Source organism: Triturus cristatus, chromosome 4_2, assembly GCF_964204655.1.
Source record: "Triturus cristatus chromosome 4_2, aTriCri1.1, whole genome shotgun sequence".
Lineage (NCBI taxonomy): Eukaryota > Metazoa > Chordata > Amphibia > Caudata > Salamandridae > Triturus > Triturus cristatus.
The window spans coordinates 939,463,719-939,481,573 of NC_140586.1; the positions used below are offsets into that span (position 1 = coordinate 939,463,719).

Sequence of the window (17,855 nt, forward strand, 5' to 3'; positions counted from 1 at the left end):
CCAGCAGCATCTGTAGGCGGCTGGCGAGTCAACACTAAACTCTCTCTCATAAACCCCCCCTGTTCTAGACACTCTCCAGCAGGCCCTGTAGACGGCTGGCGAGTGAACACTAAACTCTCTCTCATAAACCCACCCTGTTCTAGACACTCTCCAGCAGCATCTGTAGGCGGCTGGTGAGTCAACACTAAACTCTCTCTCATAAACCCCCCCTGTTCTAGACACTCTCCAGCAGGCCCTGTAGACGGCTGGCGAGTGAACACTAAACTCTCTCTCATAAACCCACCCTGTTCTAGACACTCTCCAGCAGCACCTGTAGGCGACTGGCGAGTCAACACTAAACTCTCTCTCATAAACCCACCCTGTTCTAGACCCTCTCCAGCAGGCCCTGTAAGCGACTGGCGAGTCAACACTAAACTCTCTCTCATAAACCCCCCCTGTTCTAGACACTCTCCAGCAGGCCCTGTAGGCGACTGGCGAGTCAACACTAAACTCTCTTTCATAAACCCCCCCTGTTCTAGACACTCTCCAGCAGGCCCTGTAGACGACTGGCGAGTGAACACTAAACTCTCTCTCATAAACCCCCCCTGTTCTAGACACTCTCCAGCAGGCCCTGTAGGCGACTGGCGAGTCAACACTAAACTCTCTCTCATAAACCCACCCTGTTCTAGACCCTCTCCAGCAGGCCCTGTAAGCGACTGGCGAGTCAACACTAAACTCTCTCTCATAAACCCCCCCTGTTCTAGACCCTCTCCAGCAGGCCCTGTAAGCGACTGGCGAGTCAACACTAAACTCTCTCTCATAAACCCACCCTGTTCTAGACACTCTCCAGCAGGCCCTGTAGGCGACTGGCAAGTGAACACTAAACTCTCTCTCATAAACCCACCCTGTTCTACACCCTCTCCAGCAGCATCTGTAGGCGGCTGGCGAGTCAACACTAAACTCTCTCTCATAAACCCCCCCTGTTCTAGACACTCTCCAGCAGGCCCTGTAGGCGGCTGGCGAGTCAACACTAAACTCTCTCTCATAAACCCACCCTGTTCTAGACACTCTCCAGCAGCACCTGTAGACGGCTGGCGAGTGAACACTAAACTCTCTCTCATAAACTCACCCTGTTCTAGACACTCTCCAGCAGGCCCTGTAAGCGACTGGCGAGTCAACACTAAACTCTCTCTCATAAACCCACCCTGTTCTAGACACTCTCCAGCAGGCCCTGTAGGCGACTGGCGAGTCAACACTAAACTCTCTCTCATAAACCCACCCTGTTCTAGACCCTCTCCAGCAGGCCCTGTAAGCGACTGGCGAGTCAACACTAAACTCTCTCTCATAAACCCACCCTGTTCTAGACACTCTCCAGCAGCATCTGTAGGCGGCTGGCGAGTCAACACTAAACTCTCTCTCATAAACCCCCCCTGTTCTAGACACTCTCCAGCAGGCCCTGTAAGCGACTGGCAAGTGAACACTAAACTCTCTCTCATAAACCCACCTGTAGCAGACGGGGGTGAACACTTCAGGCAAAAACAACAAAACTAGGGCTGCTGATCGACCCCGATCACAGGCCCAGAGTGGCTGGTCCGAGAGATCCACGAGGACTAGTTTGGTCCCGTGTGGGGGCTTAAACTTCACCGGTTCCTCTCCAGAAATGCTGAGTATTCACAGGGGACAGGCAGCCCTTGTTCTGGTAAAGCATGGACACTGAGTGCTTATGACCGGGGGTTGCTCAGCCTGTTAACACCACTAGAACAGCGGCTGATGTCAAACTCTTGAAGGGGGAAGAGTCGCGTTCCCTAAACTGCTGCAGTTAAAGCTGACCCTAGAAAACCACCCAAACTTCAAGCAACTTGGTTTCCACTGGTTCTTATGGTAGGGCACCGCCAGACCCTCCTTTAGGCTTTCTACAGGAAGTAGTGTGTTTGGAGGTAAACATAAGGTATGATTGGAGTAAGCAGATGACCCCATGTCTCTGGGAAAAAGCTTTCCATTTCTGGATTTTGATTTAAAATATCAATGCATTCTGCGAGTTGTAGTCTTGAACCAAATGGACCAATACACCTGATAACAATGATATGTAAAAGCAAAGTGCAGGAATGGGAAAGTGATGTCTCAGTAATCTGGAACCATCTGTTAAACATACGTACGACACAGTAAACTTTACACAACATACTTCATGCTCTGTTAGAGCTGTTACTTTTAAAAACAATATATATTTACATATAGGTGGGGCAGGTAAAATCATAAATAACATTAAAAGTTCTAGCAATCTAGGCAGTCAAGATATGACCCAAGAAAGGTTTTGAGCGCTTAGGAAACAGAAGTGCATACAACCAGACATCTGGTGGGTGAGCAACAGACAGCGTTTGCAGCGTTGGTCAAAAGTCCCTGCACTATGTCCACGTGCTGACAAACCCAGTTCCTTTTCTTGTGCAGGAGACCTCCCTCACGTGTCACCTAAGTGCTGTAAGTGACTGTAGTAAGTTACTATTGAAGTAGTGCTAGATTCTCGGGGGCTACAGGGACCTCCCAAGGTGGCACTCCTTTTGACGAGGGTAATGACTAGTTCTTGACACTACCATTGATTGGTGGCAGCTGATAGTAGTGGGTGGTTGGATTTTTTACATAGGATCTCATGGGGAGACAGCCCACTGGCTCCTCCTGGTAAATCTGTGTAGTATGTTGTGACTTGGATTACAGTCCGCCTTTGTGTAAGTAGCCTTAAAGTTGTAGGGTGCTTCATAGGGTTAGCATTCGAGCTGGAATGGGAATGTCCCCTGCATTTCTTTTCAGAGTTTTATTAAGCGCGCACTTGACCCGAAGGTATCGGGAATCGTAGTGCTTTATATGAGTACCAGTTGCGTTACAGACGGACACATTCATTTTTGTTAGGCACGGGAAGATTGAATGATTTGCCCAGAATCACAGGATGTTGAACATCGTTGCCGAGACTTGAACCTGGTTCCCCAGATTCGAGGTCGACCGCTCTAGCCATTAGGCCACATCTTTCCCATGGTGTCTAATCATGTTCACTGAACTGGGTGCTTAACTATGAGTAGCTGACTTCTTGTTTTTTGATTTGCCGCAGTGTCATTCTCCTCTAGTGCATGGGTGTGAAAGCAAGGTCTGGCCCTTGACACGAGTGAGGTCCTGCCCTGAAACTGGAGGGCAACCCAAACATGCCCTCATTTATTGGAGAGTGGACTACCGTCCCGGCCGTGGGTTTAGCATGCAGAGTGGTAGTGGCAGCGTACTATATTTTGTGAATCAGTTGAAGTGAACAGACCTTATTAACTGTGTCACAGACATCGAGGCCTACTGACCCACTCATGTAATATTCTTCTTCTGTGTACTAGCCCAGGTTTCAGTGCTAACATCCACATGTACGTAATTTGTGCGTTTGTGTGTAGCCTTTGTGGTGCATTCATTGTGTGTAGGAGTGAGACTGAGAAATGGATGCCTTTGGGTTACATATTGGAAGTCTCTGGCTTGTTCACGTGCACAGGATGGTGTTACAGTTGTTTTTCCAGACAGTGGAAGTGTATTGCTGACATGCCTGTAGTTGGAGGGAGGAGGCCGAGACACTGAAGTGAGGAAAGAGGAGACAGGGCTCCATTTAGAAATGAAATGATCTCCTTTTGCTGTGAGAGGCTGCTGATTAGTCCAGACACGGTTCCCTTGCTCACTTTGCCACTGGATTCAAGCTAGCCTGGCTGATGAGGGGTGTTACCTCGAAACCGGTCCCAGGATACTTTTTCCGGTCCAGGGAAGACCCGGCTTGGCATTTCGGGCTGGACTTTTTTTTCCATGAGGATCAGGGTCAAGACTGATTTCCATATGGCTAAGTCTAAATTGGGGTGGCATAGTGAGCAAAAGAACAATAGATGTAACTTATATCTCTTGACCGGGGAGTGAATGTTTGATTTGTTCTGCATTCCTTCCATCATTTGTGTGTCTTTTGCGTTCTCGCCTTAAGGGCGCCGGGTATGCCCAGACGTGGGTCCGGGCTCACTGTGCCACTGCATTCAAGTTAGCCTGGCTGAAGAGGTGTGATACACCGAAACCGGTCCCAGGATGCTTGTTTCTGGTCCAGGGAGGACCCGTCTTGGCTATTTGGGCTGGACTGTTCCCATGAGGAGCATGGTCAAGACTGATTTACATGTGGCTGGGTCTAAACTGGGGAGGTGAAGTGAGATAAAGAACGCTGGATTTAACCCATAACTCTTGACTAGGGGTGAATGTTTGATTTGTTCCACATTCCGTCCATCGTTTGTGTGTCTTTTGATTAGTCTTCATGAGCACTGCAATTCTGTAGATTATTGGGTTGAAGGGGGGGTCCCCAGTCTGTATTGTTCAGAGTGTAGGGTCACTTCTGTGATGCCCACCACTGTCCTACATGGCTGTTGATAGCTTTGTACGAAACCTTAAACCTCTGTGTTCCTCTGTTGTGGGTGCTCCACATTGGAGATGACCTTGCTGTGAAGAGCATCAATCTACGAAAAGGATCATTTTATTTAATTTTGTTTGTTTGTGGATGAAAGGCTCCATCTGGAAGATGTCCTGCAGATGACAATCAAATGAAGAACAAACCCAAATGAGTTCTGAGAGTGCAGAGAATCCATGCCCCTTGCATGCGTTGACTGTACAAAAGTACGAGCTGCTGACACGCTTGCTGCTCCACATTCATATTCTCTACGCCCAAGAAAGTTTAAGGAGAAAATACCTGCTGATCCAGGTTCAAATTCTCTTTGGCCAAGGACGGTAGTGATCCACAGAGTACTTAAAGGATAGCGGTGCAACCAGCAATGGTGTCTTCCTGACACCAATAGACAGCACGCAACCCCACATCTTTCTCTTCTCCCTGCATATGCTGATTTTTCCGGAGCGGGAACGGTGGCGTCCCTATTCAGAATTTGGTTCTCCCCGATGGACCTGTTTCTCCTGTAATGGGAATTCAGTAGATCATTGTCTATTGATCACATTGGAGTCTTTAAGAACGAGAGACACAAAGGTCTTATGTTTTAAAGTTTTACTTTGAAAATATTCAAGGTATATAGGCACAAATTGAAGTTAGTCAAATAGAAATTCAGACAAAGTGCTAAGCCCCAAATACAGAGAACCATGAACTTAGAAGACAGAGACAGAACTGAGAGAGATTCACCTTCTAAGATTGGGGACAGGACTCCTGAAATCGTAAAATCACACACATTTATCAGATTTTAAACAAAGGTTCATAGATTCACTACATTAGTATATGATTCTCAGGCGCATGACCGATAGGAATCAAGCAAAGGGAAATGTTTCCAATAAAACACATTTGAGGACTTTCTCGCTATTGTACGACAAGGAATTCTGTGCTAACAGCATCCAGTACATGAGGACACAACTGTTATATAGTATGTTATTCAGTCTGAGACAACTAAACTCGGTCTTGAAAAAATACATTTCATTCAGCAAAGCCTTCAGCTCGCTCTGTGGAGTCTGGTAATTCTTTATTCTAGCAGAGAAAGAAACAGCAAAGTTAATCATGTGGTGTAGACCAACGTCACGTTAAAGATGGATGACAGAGGCTAAGATAGCATGGTTCACTTACAGCGCGATATCTGACGTTACCGGCATTAAACTTTTACAATTAGCCTCCCAGAGTTAAGGAGACCTCACTTGGAGCCTGACCTGGAAGGTAATCGGTCTACTTGTCCTGAATCTCCTGGTCTTCCTGCTGGGAGAAGGAAAGAGGGCACTGCCATGTCGGAGACGTGATTGTTCGGAGTGACCAGAAGCAGCTAACTCCAGAGGTGAGGGTCCATCTGCCCAGAGAGACTCAGTAGAGGTAGTTGAGAAAACCAAGGACCAGAGAGCAGACTCTTCTGCCCGAGCAGTCTGCATTATGCCACTGTCCTGAAACTGCACCCAAATGAATAGCGGCTGTGCCTTGCTAAACCTAATTGTGCCATGCAGAATGTACCACTGCAAAGTCCAGAGGCTGTTCCAGAGCTGACTACACTTGTGTGAGGACTGCACCATTATCCCATCACAGTGAGCTGAGTAAGGGTTGCTTACTGCTCAAGTCAATCGAAGCCTGGAAGCAGATCTGGGACCAGCTGGAGAACATCAACGATGCCGGAACCTGAATGCCGGCACTCTGAGTGCAGCATCAGCTGAAGCACCAGCAGATTTGAGCTGAGTGTATGAGCACTCACAGCCGGTGTGTCTCCACCCGGAAGAGGTAAGGAGAGACAGACACGTGCAGTGGGTCTCTGGAATGACCAGCGCCATCACTGTCCATCATGTACAGAGGCGAAACCACTGGCATTATCCTGCTCGACCTCTCTGCAGCATTCAACATCGTCTCCCAAGGCATCCTCATTGCCAGACTTCAAGACTAGGATATCCGAGGACCCGCACTGAGTGGATCGCCTCCTTCTCTCCAACAGGGCACAAAAAGTCAGACTCTCCAATTTCACCTCTGAACAGAAGAAGCTAGTCTGCCGGCTCACCCAGGCATTCATCACCAGCAGACTCAGCTACGGCAATGCACTCCACTGTATGTCAGCATCTCCAACCGTCTTACACAAAGACTCCAGACTATCAAAAACATTGGAGCCAAACTCATCCTTGACATCTCCAGAAATGTCCACATCACTTCGTACCTCACCAAAATCCACTGGCTGCTTATCCAGAAACGCCACAAGTTCAAGCTGCTCATCCACACCTACAAGGCCCTCCACAACACAGGTCCTCCTTACCTCAACAACCACTCTGAACTCTACCATCCCACCAGACAACTACACCCCACCTCTCTCTCCCTCGCACAAATCCCACGCAGCCACTGAAGGAGGATAGGAGGGGATGCCTTCTTCATCACCAATAAAAACTGGAACAAACTCCCTCAATACATCAGAACTGCTACTCCACTCCTCAACTTCTGCAAGAAACAGAAGACCTGTGTGTTAAACCAGAAGATCCGCTGGGTCATGCCCCTGCTTTAGCTCCTGGATACCGATAAGCTGCGCTATACAAATTCACCTAACATAGCGTTACAAGAGCTTCGCATGTGTGAAAGAAGGCAAGTAACTGGGCACACAAACTCCTAAATCCCCTAAGAGCCATGGGGCATTATTTACTAATGCTCCTAGTTTTGCTATATTCCACCTTTACCTAGTTCACTCGAGAGGAGCCTGTTCTCTAGTAATGATGGATCTGACTCCTCCAGCCAGTCCGTATGCTCCACAAACTTAACCAGAATTTACCTAGCGAATGCCCCTAGTGCCATGGTATGGGTGACTGGATGGGTTTGTGGACTTTGTGCCTCATTTTAATTGCTGACAGAGATCGCACTACCTACACTTCAGCACCAATAAAACAGCTGTGGCTGGAGGTGGCTGCCACTGCGGAACAAACACCGGCGTCAAGAGGGTGTCAGGGTTTACCCCGGGGTGAAATATCCGCAAAGCGACTGGATGCCCAAAATATGGGCATGTCCACATTGGGAAGAATTTGGGATGTCATGTTGGTGATTACATTGAAATAAAAATAAAATGTTATCCCTGATACTCAAAGAAGTAGTTTGCATCTCTGGCAATAGCCTGATCAGTAATCACTGATTTATGAAAAGCTGAAGAGCCACCAGAAATGTGGATAAAAATAAACAAGCATGATTAAGCATTAGAAAGAATTACACTGGAAAAGATGTTTGACAAAAGCGACACGGTACACAACAAATGCTTGAAAATAGTCTGGGGTGCTTTCCAAATTAAAACAGCATGGTCTGATAGATATTTAAGTGGTGAAATGTGAAGGGTGACAGCTACCAGGAATAGACACTTTTTTTTTACTGAAAAATGCGACATTTGAAGCTCATGGCCTGGATGTATGTGGTACACTATTGTATTTATTTTTTCGCTAGGAAATTAATAAAAAGATGTAAAAAATTAGATTATTTGAAAATCTAACGTAAAAATCTAAATTCCAGTGGTGCAAAAATTTAGTACAGGGCAAGTACTCCAAAGGTCCATTCACTGATTCAGCGTTTTCTGGGACGGTCCTTCAAACAGGTTTTAAAAGCTGGAAGGCAGGAGTCCATTTTTTAAATATCATTTTTTTTTGTTAATTATTAATGTCTGAGAGGATTACATTGCTTCCATATCTGTGTCAAAGGATTGGAAGCCTACTGTCCCACTCATGAAAAGTTCCTCTTCTATACACTAAACGAGGTCCTAGTGTTAACGTCCCTGATCATGTTATGTGTGAGTTTATATGCAGCCGGAATGGGGCATGCACTGTGTGTACGAGTGAACCAGAGTAATGGAAACCTGTGAGTTCGGTTATGGAAGCCCTTGACCCGTCCACATGAACACAGGGTGGAGTTGAGGTTGTTCTCACAGTGTCATATGCGGATGACACCCAACTGCTGTTCTCTTGGAAGAATAATGCGGCCTTACCTGGCGACAAGCTTTGCAGCTGTCTCACGGCGATGTTTAGGTGGCTGTCCATGAAGCAACTCAAATGTAACGCTGGGAAGACAGAGCTCCTCTTCTTTGGCGAGAGGCGGAGACGCCATGGCAGTCTTTTTGGCCATCGGATGCCCCAAGCGCCACCTCCCACTGGTGTCGAAAAACTTGGGCTTCAAATTTGATGGACAACTGCTATTTCGCACCAAAGTTAATTGGGTGGCGGACACTTGTTTTCCCTACTTCAACTGCTTCAGAAGTTTCTGTTTCTATTGTCCTTTATGGCTAGACAGCAAGTGATTCAAGCCCTGATAATTTCACAGCTTGACTATGGGAACAGACTCCATTTAGGCCTGTCCAAATCCCTGATTGATAGGCTGCATCTGGTCTAGAATGCAGCAGCTGGAAATAATTTTGGGTTCCCCCATAATTCCCATGCATCATGTCTTCTTAAGAGTCTTCACTGGCTCCCAGTGAGTATGAGGATTATTTTTAAGATATTGCTTGTCTCCCAGAGAGCCCTCCACGGAACGTGCCCAGGATATTTACAGGACATAATTAAGTTCTACACCCCCAGGAGAAACATTTGTTCTGTAAATCTCTGTCTCGCCAGAGTTCTGCTGATCAGGAAGGCACGGTCAGGGGGCAGAGCCCTCTCCTTCCTGGGCCTCTTCCTCTGGAATAAACTTCCACTGACACTCAGATGCATCAAGGCTAAGCGTGTGATTCAGAAAAAACAAAAGACCTGACTTTTTTCCAGTCCCAAGGTTTTCCCCTCATATTTTCCTGCTGATATTCTTTCTGCAGTAGTGCCAGGACACTCCTTGGAGTAATAGCTGTGCTTTATAAATAACTCCACATAGACATAGACAGTGGAAGTATACTGCTGACATTCCTAATGGTGTAGGGACACTGGAATTGAGACAGAGGTGACAGGGCTTCCTTTAGAAATTCGATTAGGTCTTTTTGCTGTGAGGGCTACTGGTTAGTGTGCCTGAGCACCACCATTTTGTAGATAGTGGGGTGAATGATGGGTCCCTAGGTGTGTGAGTAGTCCTAAAGTTTTAGGGTGCTTCATAGGGTTAGCATCAGTGTTGAGATGAGGATGTCCCCTGCATGGTATCCAGTCGTGTTCCCCTGCCCCGAGTGTCGTGTATGTAACATCCAGTTTTTGTTTTTTATTTTGTCCCAGTGCAACATTATATATATATGAGAGAGAGAGAGACAGAGAGAGACAGAGAGAGACAGAGACAGAGAGAGACAGAGACAGAGACAGAGACAGAGAGAGACAGAGAGAGAGAGAGAGAGAGAGAGAGAGAGAGAGAGAGAGACAGAGACAGAGACAGAGACAGACAGAGACAGAGAGAGACAGAGAGAGACAGAGACAGAGACAGAGAGAGAGAGACAGAGAGAGAGAGACAGAGACAGAGAGAGACAGAGAGAGACAGAGACAGAGAGAGAGAGAGAGAGAGAGAGAGAGAGGGAGAGAGAGAGAGACAGAGAGAGAGACAGAGAGAGAGACAGAGAGAGAGAGACAGAGAGAGAGACAGAGAGAGAGAGAGAGAGAGAGAGAGACAGAGAGAGAGAGACAGAGAGAGAGACAGAGAGAGAGAGACAGAGAGAGACAGACAGAGAGAGACAGACAGAGAGAGAGAGACAGAGAGAGAGAGACAGAGAGAGAGAGACAGAGAGAGAGACAGAGAGAGAGAGAGACAGAGAGAGACAGACAGAGAGAGAGAGAGACAGAGAGAGAGAGACAGAGAGAGAGACAGAGAGAGAGAGACAGAGAGAGAGACAGAGACAGAGAGACATAGAGAGAGAGAGGACCCAGGCCTGTCCCTTGACATAAGAGAGGTCCTGGACCTGAGGTCAGAACTCAAGCATGTCCTCATTTCTTGGACAGTGGACTACAATCTCTGTCATGCCTTTAGCGTGTTTTGCGGTGGTAGCAGCGTACCATGTTTTGTGAATTAATAGTTGTGAACAGACCCTTTTTTCTGTGTCACAGGAATGGGGGCCTACTGACGAGGGCAGGTGTCCACCTGACTGCCGGTTTCCACTCTCCCAGATGTGAGGAGCTGCACACCTGTTATGAGCTCATAGCAGCCTGTCTGCCCGCTTAGAGACAACATGTCCCTGGAGGAGGAGTGTCTGACCTGGAGGAGTGAGTGCAGCTACTGAAGGTACTGATAGGTGGCACACAGAACTATTTACTAAACACGCACTGATAGGAACAATAGGCTGCTTTAATAGTCAATTGACCCATGGGATAGATATTCACCCGTACTCTCAACTCGCAAAATGAAGAGAATCATGGCTCATGCTGAAAACTTTGAGCAAGAATTTGAATTGTTGAAGTAATCAGAAAGTTTACTTCAGAGGCAATCCAAAAACATAGCGGAAACACCATGATAAACTGACAGAAACTCCCACTTTTGCATCACTTTAATCTTAGTTGAAGATTTGGATCAATGAGGACGTCCACAAGATAGTTTCAAAATATATTTTAATACAAATTTAAAAACATTTTAAAAATATCAAAACTCTTCGACACAGATGTTCATGATCAGGTAACAATATACGATTTGGAGCTTTTTCTACTGTGCTTATATTGTATTTTAAAAACAAAGGTCTAAATAATAAACAACGCTGTTAGCGCGAGGCAGTGCAAGCAAAGAGTACATGGTCGCTATCCTGTATACCAGCATTACAGCAGTCACGTATGCTATCCCTAACTTTCATCCGAGACCAGTTTGCAGGAACAGATTTTAAAGGAAGTATATTCATACAGGACCATATCAAAAAGTGTTGGATTCTGTCATCAAGGTTCCAAGAGAGATAATTTGAGGCTTTGTCACAGAAAAGGATGAAATTATTACATCAAATTTCCCTTATTTGTACAAAATTAAGAATCCAAACTTAAACTAAGGGCTCTCCTCATCAGTTGGTGGTACCCTGCATTGAAGTCTTGCTTAGAGAACCACCTTGAGCCATTAAGGTCAGCAATGATATTGTTCATCGTGGGCGTTATGTGCCTCTCCCGCTTGATGGCTTGATTGGGGAGGGGCTTGTCTATACACAACCACACTTGCTGGCTGCTTCAGCTTTTCGGCGATCTCCATGGGGACACCCACAGTGTTGGTCTGAGACTTTCTCAATCACACCTTGTGATTTTAGCTTGCAGAGTTCTTGCTCAACCAGGGGTCTTAGGTGGAAGGGTATGCGCCGGTGCCGAAGAGCTACCAGCTTTATGGACTTATCGATCTGCAGCTTGATGGGAGGAGCTTTTAGACACCCGAGGCCAGTGAAGAGATGAGGGAACTGGCTCAAAATCTCATCAGTTTGAAAGGCTTTTACTGTGTGCTCAAAAACCACTAGGCTCAAGTCCTCTGCGGTGTGGCTTATGACCAGGGTATCAGCTTCCCTGTTGACTTCCTGGCCTTCTGCTTTTATTTGAACGGTCATCTTCCCTTTGAGCGGCAATGATGTCTTGCTTCCGTATGTGAAGAACTTGGTATGACTTGGTGACAGCGGTGGGCGTGGTTGGATACATCAGTACTGTTGGACCCCCATTATGTTTACCGACGCTCTAGTGTCGATAAGGGCCTTCATGCTGGAGCCCGCGACCTCGACTATGCATGTAGATTGTGGTTGTCTACCACATTTGAGATCGCCTGTAAATGTAATAAGGGAATACTGCCTCCTCATCTTCTGGAGAGGAGTTTTATATCCGATGTCAATGACGTGGCAATATTTTGAAGGCGCCTTGGGGTTCTGAATTTTCCAGGGACAATTGTCTTACTGATTTCGATGGTGGACGTCTTCCACAGGTGCCCCTGCTTCTTGGCCCTCCTCTATAGGCAGTAGCGAAGTGATTTAGAGTGCCTCACTTCGAGCTTGTCCGACCTTGTGCTGGGCATTCTTCAAGGGTATGTTCTTCACGTACGCAATACCAACAGCAGGACACAGATGAAGAAGGGGCTGGTGGTCGCGATCTGTTTCCTACGCCTCGTGCGCAAACTGCGTTAGCACGCTCTATCTTCACTGGTCGATACCTCTCCGGCTGTTGCATAATGGCTTGGTCCATTTCTGTTGCGTTGGCGGAGGATAGCCCATGAGACCGGGCTAGGATGAGCATACCTTCCAGGGTAATGTTGGGCATTCGCAGGATGAGACCTCTCAGCGTTTTGTTCCTGCAGCCCTGGATAATTTGCACCCTCACCTCCTTCAGTTGATCGTCTGCTGTCCATGTGCTGGCTGTCTCTCATAGGTGCGCATGGAAGGTATCCATGGGTTCCTCTTACTGTTGGTAGGCTTGGTGGAGCTTGAAGCGCTCATAGTCTGGGTTTAGTTGTGGGTCAAAGTGTGCGTTCAACGCCATAACTGCTGCGTCATAGTGATTTGCAGCGCCTGTATTGGGTAGGTGCGCAAAGAGCTTGTAGATCTCCTAAAATAATGAATGAATGAAATAGCACTTCTAAAGCACGTAGCTACCCGAAGGCATCCCAGCGCTGAGGCAGTTCATAGAAGTGGAAGGGAACAACTAGGGGAAAAGCCACGTCTTTAGCTGTTTGCGGAAGGCCAGATGATTGGGCTCCTTCGGCAAGGGCAGAGGGAGCGAGTTCCACAGTCTTCTCAACCACGTAGTGGAGCAGAAGGGACCTCTTCACGTCACCATAAGTCTCCCAGGTCGCAATAAAGTAGTTGTCCAGCCTTCCAATCCAGTTCTTCCAGTGGTGCGATGCGGTGGCAGGATCCACAAGTTTTCTGAAAGGAGGCAGGGTGCTGACTTGCACATGTTGAGGAGTTGCCTGAGTAGGTGGAGGGCCCAGGTGGGGTGCCACATTTCTGGCATTGTCGGCCATGGTCGTGGTGGCGAGCTAATGTGGCTTGTGAGCAGGAGAATAGATGGGTCTTTCAGCAGCCAATGGATTCTGAGGCCACAGGGGCCGGTGCAGAGCGCTGCCACCCTCCCTCCTGAGCTGACTGCAGGCAGGGCTTCTGAGGCCGTAGGGTCCGGTGCAGAGCGCTGCCACCCTCCCTCCTGAGCTGACTGCAGGCAGGGCGTCTGAGGCCACAGGGGCCAGTGCAGAGGGCTGCCACCCTCCCTCCTGAGCTGACTGCAGGCAGGGCTTCTGAGGCCACAGGGGCCGGTGCAGAGGGCTGCCACCCTCCCTCCTGAGCTGACTGCAGGCAGGGCTTCTGAGGCCACAGGGGCCGGTGCAGAGCACTGCCACCCTCCCTCCTGAGCTGACTGCAGGCAGGGCTTCTGAGGCCACAGGGGCCGCTGCAGAGCGCTGCCACCCTCCCTCCTGAGTTGACTGCAGGCAGGGATTCTGATGCCACAGGGGCCGATGCAGAGCGCTGCCACCCTCCCTCCTGAGCTGACTGCAGGCTGGGCTTCTGACGGCCACAGGGGCCGGTGCAGAGCGCTGCCTCCCTCCCTCCTGAGCTGACTGCAGGCCGGGCTTCTGAGGCCACAGGGACCAGTGCAGAGCGCTGCCACCCTCCCTCCTGAGCTGACTGCAGGCAGGGCTTCTGAGGCCACAGGGGTCGGTGCAGAGCGCTGCCACCCTCCCTCCTGAGCTGACTGCAGGCAGGGCTTCTGAGGCCACAGGGGCCGGTGCAGAGCACTGCCACCCTCCCTCCTGAGCTGACTGCAGGCAGGGCTTCTGAGGCCACAGGGGCCGGTGCAGAGCGCTGCCACCCTCCCTCCTGAGCTGACTGCAGGCAGGGCTTCTGAGGCCACAGGGACCGGTGCAGAGCGCTGCCACCCTCCCTCCTGAGCTGACTGCAGGCAGGGCGTCTGAGGCCACAGGGGCTGGTGCAGAGGGCTGCCACCCTCCCTCCTGAGCTGACTGCAGGCAGGGCTTCTGACGGCCACAGGGACCGGTGCAGAGCGCTGCCACCCTCCCTCCTGAGCTGACTGCAGGCAGGGCTTCTGAGGCCACAGGGGCCGATGCAGAGCACTGCCACCCTCCCTCCAGAGCTGACTGCTGGCAGGGCTTCTGAAGCCACAGGGGCCGGTGCAGAGCGCTGCCACCCTCCCTCCTGAGCTGACTGCAGGCAGGGCTTCTGACGGCCACAGGGACCGGTGCAGAGTGCTGCCACCCTCCCCCCTGAGCTGACTGCAGGCTGGGCTTCTGACGGCCACAGGGGCCGGGCAGAGCGCTGCCACCCTCCCTCCTGAGCTGACTGCAGGCAGGGCGTCTGAGGCCACAGGGGCCGGTGCAGAGCGCTGCCACCCTCCCTCCTGAGCTGACTGCAGGCAGGGCTTCTGAGGCCACAGGGGCCGGTGCAGAGCACTGCCACCCTCCCTCCTGAGCTGACTGCAGACAGGGCTTCTGACGGCCACAGGGGCCGGTGCAGAGTGCTGCCACCCTCCCTCCGGAGCTGACTGCAGGCAGGGCTTCTGAGGCCACAGGGACCGGTGCAGAGCGCTGCCACACTCCCTCCTGAGCTGACTGCAGGCAGGGCTTCTGAGGCCACAGGGACCGGTGCAGAGCGCTGCCACCCTCCCTCCTGAGCTGACTGCAGGCAGGGCTTCTGAGGCCACAGGGGCCGATGCAGAGCACTGCCACCCTCCCTCCAGAGCTGACTGCTGGCAGGGCTTCTGAAGCCACAGGGGCCGGTGCAGAGCGCTGCCACCCTCCCTCCTGAGCTGACTGCAGGCAGGGCTTCTGACGGCCACAGGGACCGGTGCAGAGTGCTGCCACCCTCCCTCCAGAGCTGACTGCTGGCAGGGCTTCTGAAGCCACAGGGGCCGGTGCAGAGCGCTGCCACCCTCCCTCCTGAGCTGACTGCAGGCTGGGCTTCTGACGGCCACAGGGGCCGGTGCAGAGCGCTGCCTCCCTCCCTCCTGAGCTGACTGCAGGCAGGGCTTCTGAGACCACAGGGGCCGTTGCAGAGCGCTGCCACCCTCCCTCCTGAGCTGACTGCAGGCAGGGCGTCTGAGGCCACAGGGGCTGGTGCAGAGCGCTGCCACCCTCCCTCCTGAGCTGACTGCAGGCAGGGCTTCTGACGGCCACAGGGGCCGGTGCAGAGCGCTGCCACCCTCCCTCCTGAGCTGACTGCAGGCAGGGCTTCTGAGACCACAGGGGCCGTTGCAGAGCGCTGCCACCCTCCCTCCTGAGCTGACTGCAGACAGGGCTTCTGACGGCCACAGGGGCCGGTGCAGAGTGCTGCCACCCTCCGCCCTGAGCTGACTGCAGGCAGGGCTTCTGACGGCCACAGGGGCCGGTGCAGAGCGCTGCCACCCTCCCTCCGGAGCTGACTGCAGGCAGGGCTTCTGAGGCCACAGGGGCCGGTGCAGAGCGCTGCCACCCTCCCTCCTGAGCTGACTGCAGGCAGGGATTCTGAGGCCACAGAGACCGGTGCAGAGCGCTGCCTCCCTCCCTCCTGAGCTGACTGCAGGCAGAACTTCTGAGTGCAATAGTAGGGAAAGCGTTGGATAGCGGAAGGGTAAAAATTACTATTCCCACTCCAAAGAGTGCAACAGTAGGGAAAGCGTTGGATAGCGGGAGGGTAAAAATTACTATTCCCACTCCAGAGAGTGCAATAATAGGGAAAGCATTGGATAGCGTAGGGGTAAAAATTACTATTCCCACTCCAGAGAGTGCAACAGTAGGGAAAGCATTGGATAGAGTAGGGGTAACAATGACTATTCCCACTCCAGAGAGTGCAACAGTAGGGAAAGCGTTGGATAGCGGGAGCGCAAAATTTACTTTTCCCACTCCAGTGAGTGCAACAGTAGGGAAAACGTCAGATGGCATAGGGGTAAAAATTACTATTCCCACTCCAGAAACTGCAACAGTAGGGAAAGCGTTGGATAGCGTAGGGGTAAAAATTACTATTCCCACTCCAGAGAGTGCAACAGTAGGGAAAGCGTTGGATAGCGTAGGGGTAAAAATTACTATTCCCACTCCAGAGAGTGCAACAGTAGGGAAAGCGTTGGATAGCGGGAGGGTAAAATGTACTATTCCCACTCCAGTGAGTGCAACAGTAGGGAAAGCGTTGGATAGCATAGGGGTAAAAATTACTATTCCCACTCCAAAGAGTGTAACAGTAGGGAAAGCGTTGGATAGCGTAGGTTTAAAAATTATTATTCCCACTCCAGTGAGTGCAATAGTAGGGAAAGCGTTGGATAGCGTAGGGGTAAAAATTACTATTCCCACTCCAGTGAGTGCAATAGTAGGGAAAATAATAATTTAATATTTTATCAAAAATAAATTAATTATTAATACCAACAAAAAAGTATTAAAATTGATTACCAATCACACAATATTTAATAATTAATTAATTATAAATACCAATAATTTTTTTTTAATTAATTACCTATTAACAATTAATTAACAGCCAATTAATTTTCAATACCAAAAATTAATAAATACAAATAATACCAATTAATAATTAATAATAAATTAATTATCAATATACAAAAATTATTTCAATAATTAATTATTTACAATTAAATTACTTCCCACCATATTCCCCTATAAACCCACAACCCGCTACAAATAATAAATTAATGCAATTAACATAATTATCAATTAAACAATTAATACAAATTAATTACCAATTAATACACATTATTTACCAATTAATCAACAACCAATTAATTTTCAATAACAATTAATAATTACTTAATAACAATTAAATTACTTCCCATCCTATTCCCCTATAAACCCACAACCCGCTACGGAATTAAATTACACAAAAATTAAATAACATAAAATTCATTACTTTAAAATATTCAAACATACATTGCAAAATTAATACATGCTTTTAACACATATACTAACACTTAAAACACTATAAAAAATGTCGATATTTTTAACAATTATATTATGACTGTCGATATTACTTACTTCTATATTATGTAAATCGATATTTCTTACCTGATTTTTGATATTCTTCACCACTATATTTTGGCAATTCGATATTCTGTCCATTCTATATTAAATACTCGATATTCTGTCCAGTCGATATTTTTTTTCGATATTATGACTGTTTACCTCCTCTGGCCACGTCTGGCCCGAGGATGTTACAAGGTGTCCTTTTCGGGTCACTCCAGCACCGTTGGGATCGTTACAGTCCTGACGATGCGGGGATCAAGACAGATTTTTCCCTCTGTTGGCCGAGCTGCATTAGAGAGCGGCCATCTCTCTCTGCACGGCTCTCTAACCCCAGGGATTTCTAATGTTGCATGTGGTTCACAATCTTCAGGAATAGCAGGAAGTCTGAAGGCTGTGAAATGTCTAGGAGCAGTACCCACAGATTCAAAATCTCCTGCCAATAAAATATTTCAATGGGGTTTACTGCATGTACTGAGATTTACTGGGACTTATAGAGTTACTCTGCCCCCAGCCTCGGGGTATACTCTTCCCAAGAGATATCGTGTCAACGAACCCCTAATAT

The 17,855-nt window shown here is 48.9% G+C and overlaps 1 pseudogene across 1 annotated transcript in view; it reads left to right on the forward strand.

The window, feature by feature from the left end:
- LOC146838990 (uncharacterized) overlaps positions 1-17,855 on the forward strand; it is a 204,432-nt pseudogene that overhangs the window by 61,253 nt on the left and 125,324 nt on the right. Inside the window, exon 2 of the transcript XR_014960738.1 lies at positions 10,447-10,621. The product of XR_014960738.1 is annotated as an uncharacterized LOC146838990 (transcript). The remainder of the gene's footprint in view (positions 1-10,446; positions 10,622-17,855) is intronic.